The sequence below is a fragment of the Arachis stenosperma genome, chromosome 8, assembly GCF_014773155.1.
Source record: "Arachis stenosperma cultivar V10309 chromosome 8, arast.V10309.gnm1.PFL2, whole genome shotgun sequence".
NCBI classification, from domain to species: Eukaryota; Viridiplantae; Streptophyta; class Magnoliopsida; order Fabales; family Fabaceae; genus Arachis; species Arachis stenosperma.
The window spans coordinates 131,875-142,209 of record NC_080384.1 but is presented as its reverse complement, the minus strand read 5'-3'; the positions used below and the strand labels follow the sequence as shown (position 1 = coordinate 142,209).

Genomic DNA, 10,335 nt, shown 5'->3' with positions numbered 1-10,335 from the left:
GTCTTTATAATTATAAATATGTAATAAATATAATTATAAATTAAATTTTTTGAAATAAAATAATAAAATCAGCATTGTCCAAAGCAAAACAAATATTATCCAAAATATAAGTTAAAACTTCTTCAATTATCATCTTCATCATTTTGTAGATCAATAACATCATAAAAATTTGTAAAAAAATTGTTCTACCAAAATAAAAGCTTGGCCCAGTGGAAAAGACTGCCCCGTCCCGCCGAAGCTCACCAAATCCCGTGGATTAGGCGGTGCAGGGTAAGCAGAATTTTTAAGTTTGGTGGCCATAAATTTTCAGCCCAACCCGCATTTTTTGGCGGGTTATGCGATCAGCTCGACAGGTTTCGACCCGTTTGCTACCCCTAGTCCCCATCCATTTTTGCATGGCAGGTCATGAGGACCATTGGAGGGTTTTCCGTGATCTCATCAAACCATTGGTCATCCGAACTGAATGATATAGGTGGGGTCCTCTTTCCACCTGGTGTGGTTGTGGAATACGTCCCGTTCTTTGTTGGTCTAGAATAGAAGCAAATCCAGAGAGACCATTTTTTAGATATCCAAACTATAATGTGAATTCTTGAATTGCTTCCTTCTTGAATTTACATCTTTTTGTAATACATGCATAATTTATTTTGTGGTTCTTGTTGTGATAGACCTCTGAAAATAGATAGTATAAAAGAAAAGACACAACCTCTCATGCCATTGGTAAGCAATGAAGAAGAGATTGAATTGGAAGGGAGCTACCAAGAGGAGGAGGTTGAAATTGAAAAAGTTTGTAAAGAGGTGGAGGTAATCAAGGAAGAACACAAGGGAGTGAATCTTGCAAGACTAATGGAAACACCTCTCCCCAAGCCAATGAAGTGCTAGGACTAATGGAAACACCTCTCATGCCCTTGGTAATCCCTGTTTTTATCTCCCTAGGAATTACAATGAAGTGCTTTGTTATTGGCTATGAAGGAATGTTTTGGGGTTTTGTTTAGGGTTATGATTAGGGTTAGAATTTAGGGTTAGGGTTAGGGTTAGAGTTAGCATTTAGGTTTAGGGTTAGGATTAAGGTTAGGGTTAGGGTTAGGGATAGGGTTAGGGTTAGCATTTAGGGTTAGGGTTAGGGTTAAAATTAGGGTTAGGGTTAGTGTTAGGTTTATCATTTAAGGTTAGGGTTAGGGATAGTGTTAGGGCTAGGGTTAGGATTAGGGTTAGCATTTAGAGTTAGGGTTAGGGTTAGAGTTAGCATTTAGGGTTAGAGTTAGGGTTAGGGTTAGGTTTAGTGTTAAGGTTTGGGTTAGCGTTAGGGTTAGGGTTAGCATTTAGGGTTAGGGTTAGGGTTTAGGTTTAGGTTTAGGATTAGGGTTAGGGTGAGGGTTAGCATTTAGGGTTAGAGTTAGAGTTAGGGTTGGCATTTAGGATTAGGGTTAGGGTTAGGGTTATCATTTAGGGTTAGGATTAGGGTTAGGGTTCGGGTGACAGTATTAGGGTTTGGGTTATGGTTAGGGTGAGGGTTAATGTTAGTGTTAGGGTTAGGGTTAGTGTTAACATTTAGGGTTAGGGTTAGCATTTAGGTTTAGGATTAGGGTTAGGGTTAGGGTTAGAGTTAGGGTTAGGGATATGATTAGCATTTAGGGTTAGGGTTAGGGTTAGCATTTAAGGTTAGCGTTTGAATTAGGGTTAGGGTTAGGGTTGGGGTGAGGGTTAGCATTTAGTGTTAGGGTTAAAGTTAACATTTAGGGTTAGCATTAGGGTTATGGTTAGGGTTAGCATTTAAGTTTAGGGTTAGGGTTAAGGTTAGTGTTATGGTTTTGGTTGGGGTTAGGGTTAGATCAGGGTTAGGGTTAGGATTAGCATTTAGAGTTAGGGTTAGCATTTAGAGTTTGTGTTAGGATTAGAATTAGTGTTAGCATTTAGGGTTAAGGTGACGGTTAGGGTTAGGGTTAGTGTTAGGATTAAGGTTAGGGTTAGCATTTAGGGTTAGGGTTAGGATTAGGATTAGGATTAGGGTTAGGGTTATGGTTATGGTTATGGTTATGGTTAGGGTTAGGGTTAGAGTTAGGGTTAGGGTTAGGGTTAGGGTTAGATTTTAAGGTTAGGTTTAGGGTAATGGTTAGGGTTAGGGTTAGGCTTAGGGTTAAGGCTAGGGTTTGGGTTAGGGTTGATGTTAGTATTTAGGGTCAAGGTTAGCGTTAGAGTTAGGGTTAGCGTATAGGGTTAGGGTTAGGGTTAAGGTTAGGGTTAGGGTTGGGGTTAGGGTTAGGGTTAGGGTTATGGATAGAATTAACATTTAGGGTTAGGGTTAGGGTTAGGGTTATCGTTAGCATTTAGGGTTATCGTTTGGGTTAAGGGTAGGGTTAGGGTTAGTGTTTGGGTTAGGGTTAGGATTACGGTTAGGGTTAGCATTTAGGGTTAGGGTTAGGGTTAGGATTAGTGTTAGAGTTAGGGTTAGGGTTACGGTTAGGGTTAACATTTAGGGTTTGGGTTAGTGTTAGGGTTAGGGTTAGCTTTTAGGGTTAGGGTTAGGGTTTGGGTTAGGTTTAGGTTTAGGTTTAGGGTTATGGTTATGGTTATGGTTATGTTTATGGTTATGGTTATTGTTATGGTTAGGGTTAGAGTTAGCATTTAGGGTTAGGGTTAGGATTAGGGTTAGGGTTAGAATTAGCATTTAGGTTTAGGGTTAGGATTAGGATTAGCATTTATTGTTAGGGTTAGTGTTAGGGTTAGGGTTAGCATTTAGGTTTAGGGTCATGGTTAGTGATGACATGTCATCATATACCCATTTTCTATGCTTTTTCATACAAGAAATTGATGAATTGTGCTTAAATATTGAATGCTTTTGTACTTAAATGATATATTTTCTTGATATTTCAATTTTATAAATCTTGTAGAAAAAAAGAAGAAAAAGAAGCAAAGAAGCACAAAAAAAGAGGAAAAAAAGAGCTTTGGGGTACACTTTGAAGTTGGGGTACACTTTGGAGCCTTAGGCCACGCTTTTAAAAGCGTGGCCCATGACCAAATCAAGAAAGGAAGCAGCCAGCACGCACACGATCCTGCCCTTGCCAAGGGCAGGGCAGAATCGTGATGCAAAGTGTGGTTGGAAGCAAGAATTTTCGCTAAGTTAAAATCTGGCCGCACACAGCATGACCATGCCTACTTCAAAGGGTTATAACTTGAGCTACAGACGTCCAATTGATGTGCTTCCAGTTGCGTTGGAAAGCTGACATTCAGAGCTTTCCAACGATATATAGCAATCCATATTTGGCGCACAATTGAGGCAGGAACGAAAGGCATCTTTAAGGGCCATGAGAAAGCAAGAAACTAGGCCTTACTTTGGTGCCAAGAAAGCCAAGGAAATTAAGTAGCGTGTGTTTCGGCCATGGTTCGAACTTGGGACATCAAAGTGAAAACACTGCCCTGCCCTCCGCGAGGGCAGGGCAGCATTTGGGTTGGTGCACAAATCTGGCGCACCATGGCACGTTCTGGCAGCATCTGGCGCACCATGGCACGTCCCTGGCAGCATCTGGCGCACCAACCTCAATCCTGGCAGCACCAAAATTTCCTGCCCTGCCCTCTGCGAGGGCAGGGCAGCATCCTATGCACCAAGCTCAATTCTGGCGCACCAATTTTCAATTCTGGCGCACCAATTCCTGATTCTGGCAGCACCAAGGAATTTCTGGCGCACCAACTTTTCCTGCCCTGCTGGTGCGCGAAATTGTGAACTATACTTTTTCACAACTCTCATAATCCCTGGTACTGGCTCCAAAAACTTGGTGCGCTCAATACCATGGCATTACACAACTTCGCACAACTAACCAGCAAGTGCACTGGGTCGTCCAAGTAATAAACCTTACGTGAGTAAGGGTCGATCCCACGGAGATTGTTAGTATGAAGCAAGCTATGGTCATCTTGTAAATCTTAGTCAGGCAGACTCAAATGGATATGATGATGAACGAAAATAACATAAAAGATAAAGATAGAGATACTTATGTAATTCATTGGTAGGAACTTCAGATAAGCGCATGAAGATGCCTTCCCTTCCGTCTCTCTGCCTTCCTACTGTCTTCATCCAATCCTTCTTACTCCTTTCCATGGCAAGCTCGTATAGGGTTTCACTGTTGTCAGCAGCTACCTCCCATCCTCGCAGTGAAAGCTAATGCACACACTCTGTCACAGTGCTGCCAATCACCGGTTTGGTTCCCTCCCCTACCGGAATAGAATAACTCTTTTGCGTCTGTCACTAACGCCCAGTAGGTTACAGGTTTGAAGCACGTCACAGTCATTCAATCATTGAATCCTACTCAGAATACCACAGACAAGGTTAGACCTTCCGGGTTCTCTTGAATGCTGCCATCAGTTCTTGCCTATACCACGAAGACTCTGATCTCACGGAATGGTTGGCTCGTTTGTCAGGCGAGCACTCGGTTGTCAGGCGATCAACCATGCATCGTGCAATCAGGAATCCAAGAGATATTCACTAAGCCTCGAATCCTTGTAGAACAAGAGTGGTTGTCAGTCACTTTGTTCATGAGTGAGAATGGTGATGGGCGTCAATCATCACCTTCATCATGTTGAAGAACAAGTGATATCTTGGATAAAGAACAAGCGGAATTGGAATGAAAGAACAATAGTAATTGCATTAATACTCGAGGTACAGCAGAGCTCCACACCTTAATCTATGGTGTGTAGAAACTCCACCGTTGAAAATACATAAGCATAAGGTCTAGGCATGGCCGAATGGCCAGCCTCCCAATGATCTAAGAACTAAAATGTCCAAAGATGATCTAGAGATCTAAAAGTGATCAAAAGATTTCTATACAATAGTAAAAGGTCCTACTTATAAGAAACTAGTAGCCTAGGGTGTACAGAAATGGGTAAATGACATAAAAATCCTCTTCCGGGCCCACTTGGTGTGTGCTTGGGCTGAGCAATGAAGCAATTTCGTGTAGAGACTCTTCTTGGAGTTAAACGCCAGCTTTGGTGCCAGTTTGGGCGTTTAACTCCCATTTGGGTGCCAGTTCCAGCGTTTAACGCTGGGATTTCTTGAGGTGACTTTGAACGCCGGTTTGGGCCATCAAATCTTGGGCAAAGTATGAACTATTATATATTGCTGGAAAGCCCAGGATGTCTACTTTCCAACGCCGTTGAGAGCGCGCCAATTGGGCTTCTGTAGCTCCAGAAAATCCACTTCGAGTGCAGGGAGGTCAGAATCCAACAGCATCTGCAGTCCTTTTGAGTCTCAGAATCAGATTTTTGCTCAGGTCCCTCAATTTCAGCCAGAAAATACCTGAAATCACAGAAAAACACACAAACTCATAGTAAAGTCTAGAAAAGTGAATTTTAATTAAAAACTAATAAAAATATACTAAAAACTAACTATATCATATCAAAAACATACTAAAAACAATGCCAAAAAGTATACAAATTATCCGCTCATCACAACACCAAACTTAAATTGTTGCTTGTCCCCAAGCAACTAAAAATCAAATAAGATAAAAAGAAGAGAATATGCTATGAATTCCAAAAACATCTGTGAAGATCAGTATTAATCAGATGAGCGGGACTTTTAACTTTTTGCCTCTGAACAGTTTTGGCATCTCACTCTATCCCTTGTAATTCAGAATGATTGGCTTCTTTAGGAACTCAGAATCCAGATAGTGTTAATGATTCTCCTAGTAAAGTATGATGATTCTTGAACATAGCTATTTATTGAGTCTTGGCTGTGGCCCAAAGCACTCTGTCTTCCAGTATTACCACCGGATACATACATGCCACAGACACATAATTGGGTGAACCTTTTCAGATTGTGACTCAGCTTTGCTAAAGTCCCCAATTAGAGGTGTCCAGGGTTCTTAAGCACACTCTTATTTGCCTTGGATCACAACTTTATTCTTTTTCTTTCTTTTTCTTTCTTTTTCTCTTTCTTTTTTTCGGTTTTTTTTTTTTTTGAAATGCTTTTTCTTGCTTCAAGAATCATTTTATTGATTTTTCAGATCCTCAGTAACATGTCTCCTTTTTCATCATTCTTTCAAGAGCCAACATTCATGAACCACAAATTCAAAAGACATATGCACTGTTTAAGCATACATTCAGAGAACAAAAATATTGCCACCACATCAAAATAATTAAACTATTATAAAATTCAAAATTCATGCAATTCTTTCTTTTATCAATTAGGCACGTTTTTATTTGAAGAAAGGTGATGGATTCATAGGACATTTATAACTTTAAGGCATAGACACTAAGACACTAATGATCATAAGACACAAACATGGATAAACATAAGCATTAAAATTCGAAAAACAGAAGAACAATAACAAGGAAATCAAAAAACGGGTCCACCTTAGTGATGGCGGCTCTTTCTTGCTCTTGAAGATCCTATGGAGTGCTTGAGCTCCTCAATGTCTCTTCCTTGTCTTTGTTGCTCCTCCCTCATGATTCTTTGATCTTCTCTAATTTCATGAAGGATGATGGAGTGTTCTTGATGCTCCACCCTCAGTTGTCCCATGTTGGAACTTAGTTCTCCTAGGGAGGTGTTTAGTTGCTTCCAATAGTTTTGTGGAGGAAAATTCATCCCTTGAGGAATCTCAGGGATCTCATGATGAGTGAGATCTCTTGTGTACTCTATCCTTTTCTTGGTGATGGGCTTGTCCTCATCAATGGGAATGTCTCCCTCTATGTCAACTCCAACTGAATAACAGAGGTGACAAATGAGATGAGGAAAGGCTAACCTTGCCAAGGTGGAGGTCTTGTCCGCCACCTTATAGAGTTCTTGGGCTATAACCTCATGAACTTCTATTTCTTCTCCAATCATGATACTATGGATCATGATGGCCCGGTCTATGGTAACTTCGGACCGGTTGCTAGTGGGGATGATTGAGCGTTGTATGAACTCTAACCATCCTCTAGCCACGGGCTTGAGGTCATGCCTTCTCAATTGGACCGGCTTTCCTCTCGAATCTTGCTTCCATTGTGCGCCCTCTTCACATATGACTGTGAGGACTTGGTCCAACCTTTGATCAAAGTTGACCCTTCTAGTGTAAGGATGCTCATCTCCTTGCATCATAGGCAAGTTGAACGCCGCCCTCACACTCTCCGGACTAAAATCCAAGTATTTCCCCCGAACCATAGTGAGATAATTCTTTGGATTCGGGTTCACACTTTGGTCATGGTTCTTTGTGATCCATGCATTGGCATAGAACTCTTGAACCATCAAGATTCCGACTTGTTGAATGGGGTTGGTAAGAACTTCCCAACCTCTTCTTCGGATCTCATGGCGGATCTCCGGATATTCACCCTTTTTGAGTGAAAAGGGGACCTCGGAGATCACCTTCTTCAAGGCCACAACTTCATAGAAGTGGTCTTGATGCACCCTTGAGAGGAATCTATCCATCTCCCATGACTCGGAGGTGGAAGCTTTTGCCTTCCCTTTCCTCTTTTTAGAGGTTTCTCCGGCCTTGGATGCCATAAATGGTTATGGAAAAACGAAAAAGCAACGCTTTTACCACACCAAACTTAAAATGTTTGCTCGTCCTCGAGCAAAAGAAGAAAGAAGAGAGTAGAAGAAGAAGAAATGAAGAAGAAGGGAGATGGTAGTGTGTTCGGCCAAGAAGGGTAAGAAAAAGGGGTTTAGGTTGTGTGAAAATGAAGAGTTGAAGAAGGGTATTTATAGGAGAGAGGGGGGTAAAGGTTCGGCCATTATGGGTGGGTTTGGGAGGGAAAGTGGTTTGAATTTGAAGGGTGAGGTTGGTGGGGTTTTATGAAGGATGGATGTGAGTGGTGAAGAGAAAGATGGGATTTGATAGGTGAGGGGTTTTTGGGGAAGAGGTGTTGAGGTGATTGGTGAATGGGGGAAGAAGAGAGAGAGTGATGGTAGGGTCCTGTGGGGTCCACAGATCCTGTAGTGTCAAGGAAAAGTCATCCCTGCACCAAATGTTACTCAAAATCACGTTTTGAGCCATTTCTGGCGTTAAACGCCGGGCTGGTGCCCATTCCTGGCGTTTAACGCCAGGTTCTTGCCCTTTACTGGCGTTTAACGCCAGTCTGGTGCCCCTTTCTGGCGTTAAACGCCCAGAATGGTGCCAGACTGGGCGTTAAACGCCCAACAGCTAGCATTACTGGCGTTTGAACGCCAGTTTCTTCTCCTCCAGGGTGTGCTGTTTTTCTTCCTGTTTTTCATTTTGTTTTTGCTTTTTTCATTGTTTTTGTGACTTCTTATGATCATCAACCTACAAAAAAGATAAAATAACAAAAGAAAATAATTAATATAAAACATTGGGTTGCCTCCCAACAAGCGCTTCTTTAATGTCATTAGCTTGACAGAGGGCTCTCATGGAGCCTCAGAAATGCTCAGAACCGTGTTGAAACCTCCCAACACCAAACTTAGAGTTTGAATGTGGGGTTTCAACACCAAACTTAGAGTTTGGTTGTAGCCTCCCAACACCAAACTTAGAGTTTGACTGTGGGGGCTCTGTTTGGCTCTGTTTTGAGAGGAGCTCTTCATGCTTCCTCTCCATGATGACAGAGGGATACCCTTGGGCCTTAAACACCAAGGATTTTTCATTCACTTGAATGATTAACTCTCCTCTGTCAACATCAATCACAGCCTTTGCTGTGGCTAGGAAGGGTCTGCCAAGGATGATGGATTCATCCATGCACTTCCCAGTCTCTAGGACTATGAAATCAGTAGGAATGTACTGGTCTTCAACTTTAACCAGAACATCCTCTACAAGTCCATGGGCTTGTTTTCTTGAGTTGTCTGCCATCTCTAATGAGATTCTTGCAGCTTGCACCTCTAAGATCCCTAATTTCTCCATTACAGAGAGGGGCATGAGGTTCACACTTGACCCTAAGTCACACAAGGCCTTTTTGAAGGTCATGGTGCCTATGGTACAAGGTATAGAAAACTTCCCAGGATCCTGCCTCTTTTGAGGCAGTTTCTGCCTAGACAAGTCATCCAGTTATCTGGTGAGCAAGGGAGGTTCATCCTTCCAAGTCTCATTTCCAAATAACTTGTCATTTAGTTTCATGATTGCTTCAAGGTATTTAGCAACTTGCTCTTCAGTAACATACTCATCCTCTTCAGAGGAAGAATACTCATCAGAGCTCATGAATGGCAGAAGTAAGTCCAATGGAATCTCTATGGTCTCATTTTGAGCCTCAGATTCCCAAGGTTCTTCATTGAGGAACTCAGAGGAGAGTGGTGCACGCCCACTGAGGTCTTTCTCAGTGGCGTCTTCTTCCTCTCTTTCCTCTCCATATTCGGCCATGTTGATGGCTTTGCACTCTCCTTTTGGATTTTCTTCTGTATTACTTGGGAGAGTGCTAGGAGGGAGTTCAGTAACTTTCTTGCTCAGCTGACCCACTTGTCCTTCCAAATTTCTGATGGAGGACCTTGTTTCATTCATGAAAATTTGAGTGGTCTTTATTAGATCAGAGACCATTGTTGCTAAGTCAGAAGTATTCTGCTTAGAACTCCCTGTCTGTTGCTGAGAAGATGACGGAAAAGGCTTGCCATTGCTAAACCTGTTTCTTCCACCATTATTGTTATTGAAACCTTGTTGAGGTCTCTCTTGATTCTTCCATGAGAGATTTGGGTGATTTCTCCATGAAGAATTGTAGGTATTCCCATAGGGTTCTCCTAGGTAATTCACCTCTTCCATGGAAGGGTTCTCAGGATCATAAGCTTCTTCCTCAGATGAAGCATCCTTAGTACTGTTTGGTGCATTTTGCATTCCAGACAGACTTTGAGAAATCAAATTGACTTGTTGAGTCAATATCTTGTTCTGAGCCAATATGGCATTCAGAGTGTCAATCTCAAGAACTCCTTTCTTCTGACTAGTCCCATTGTTCACAGGATTCCTTTCAGAAGTGTACATGAATTGGTTATTTGCAACCATTTCAATCAATTCTTGAGCTTCTGCAGGCGTCTTCTTCAGATGAAGAGATCCTCCAGCAGAGCTATCCAAGGACATCTTAGATAGTTCAGAGAGACCATCATAGAAAATACCTATGATGCTCCATTCAGAAAGCATGTCTGAAGGACATCTTCTGATTAATTGTTTGCATCTTTCCCAAGCTTCATAGAGGGATTCTCCATCCTTCTGTCTGAAGGTTTGGACTTCCACTCTAAGCTTACTCCATCTTTGTGGTGGAAAGAACTTTGCCAAGAAGGCATTGACTAGCTTTTCCCAAGAGTCCAGGCTTTTTTTAGGTTGAGAATCCAACCATATTCTAGCTCTGTCTCTTACAGCAAAAGGGAATAGCATCAGTCTATAGACCTCAGGGTTAACCCCATTAGTCTTGACTGTGTCACAGATTTGCAAGAATTCAGCTAAA

General features: G+C 41.9%; 1 non-coding gene across 1 annotated transcript; it reads left to right on the top strand.

Annotated features, from left to right (window-relative positions):
• Positions 1-10,025: 10,025 nt before the first annotated feature.
• LOC130947123 (small nucleolar RNA R71) lies at positions 10,026-10,133 on the top strand. The gene has a single exon (XR_009072532.1). It is a non-coding gene; the product is annotated as a small nucleolar RNA R71 (small nucleolar RNA).
• Positions 10,134-10,335: the final 202 nt, after the last annotated feature.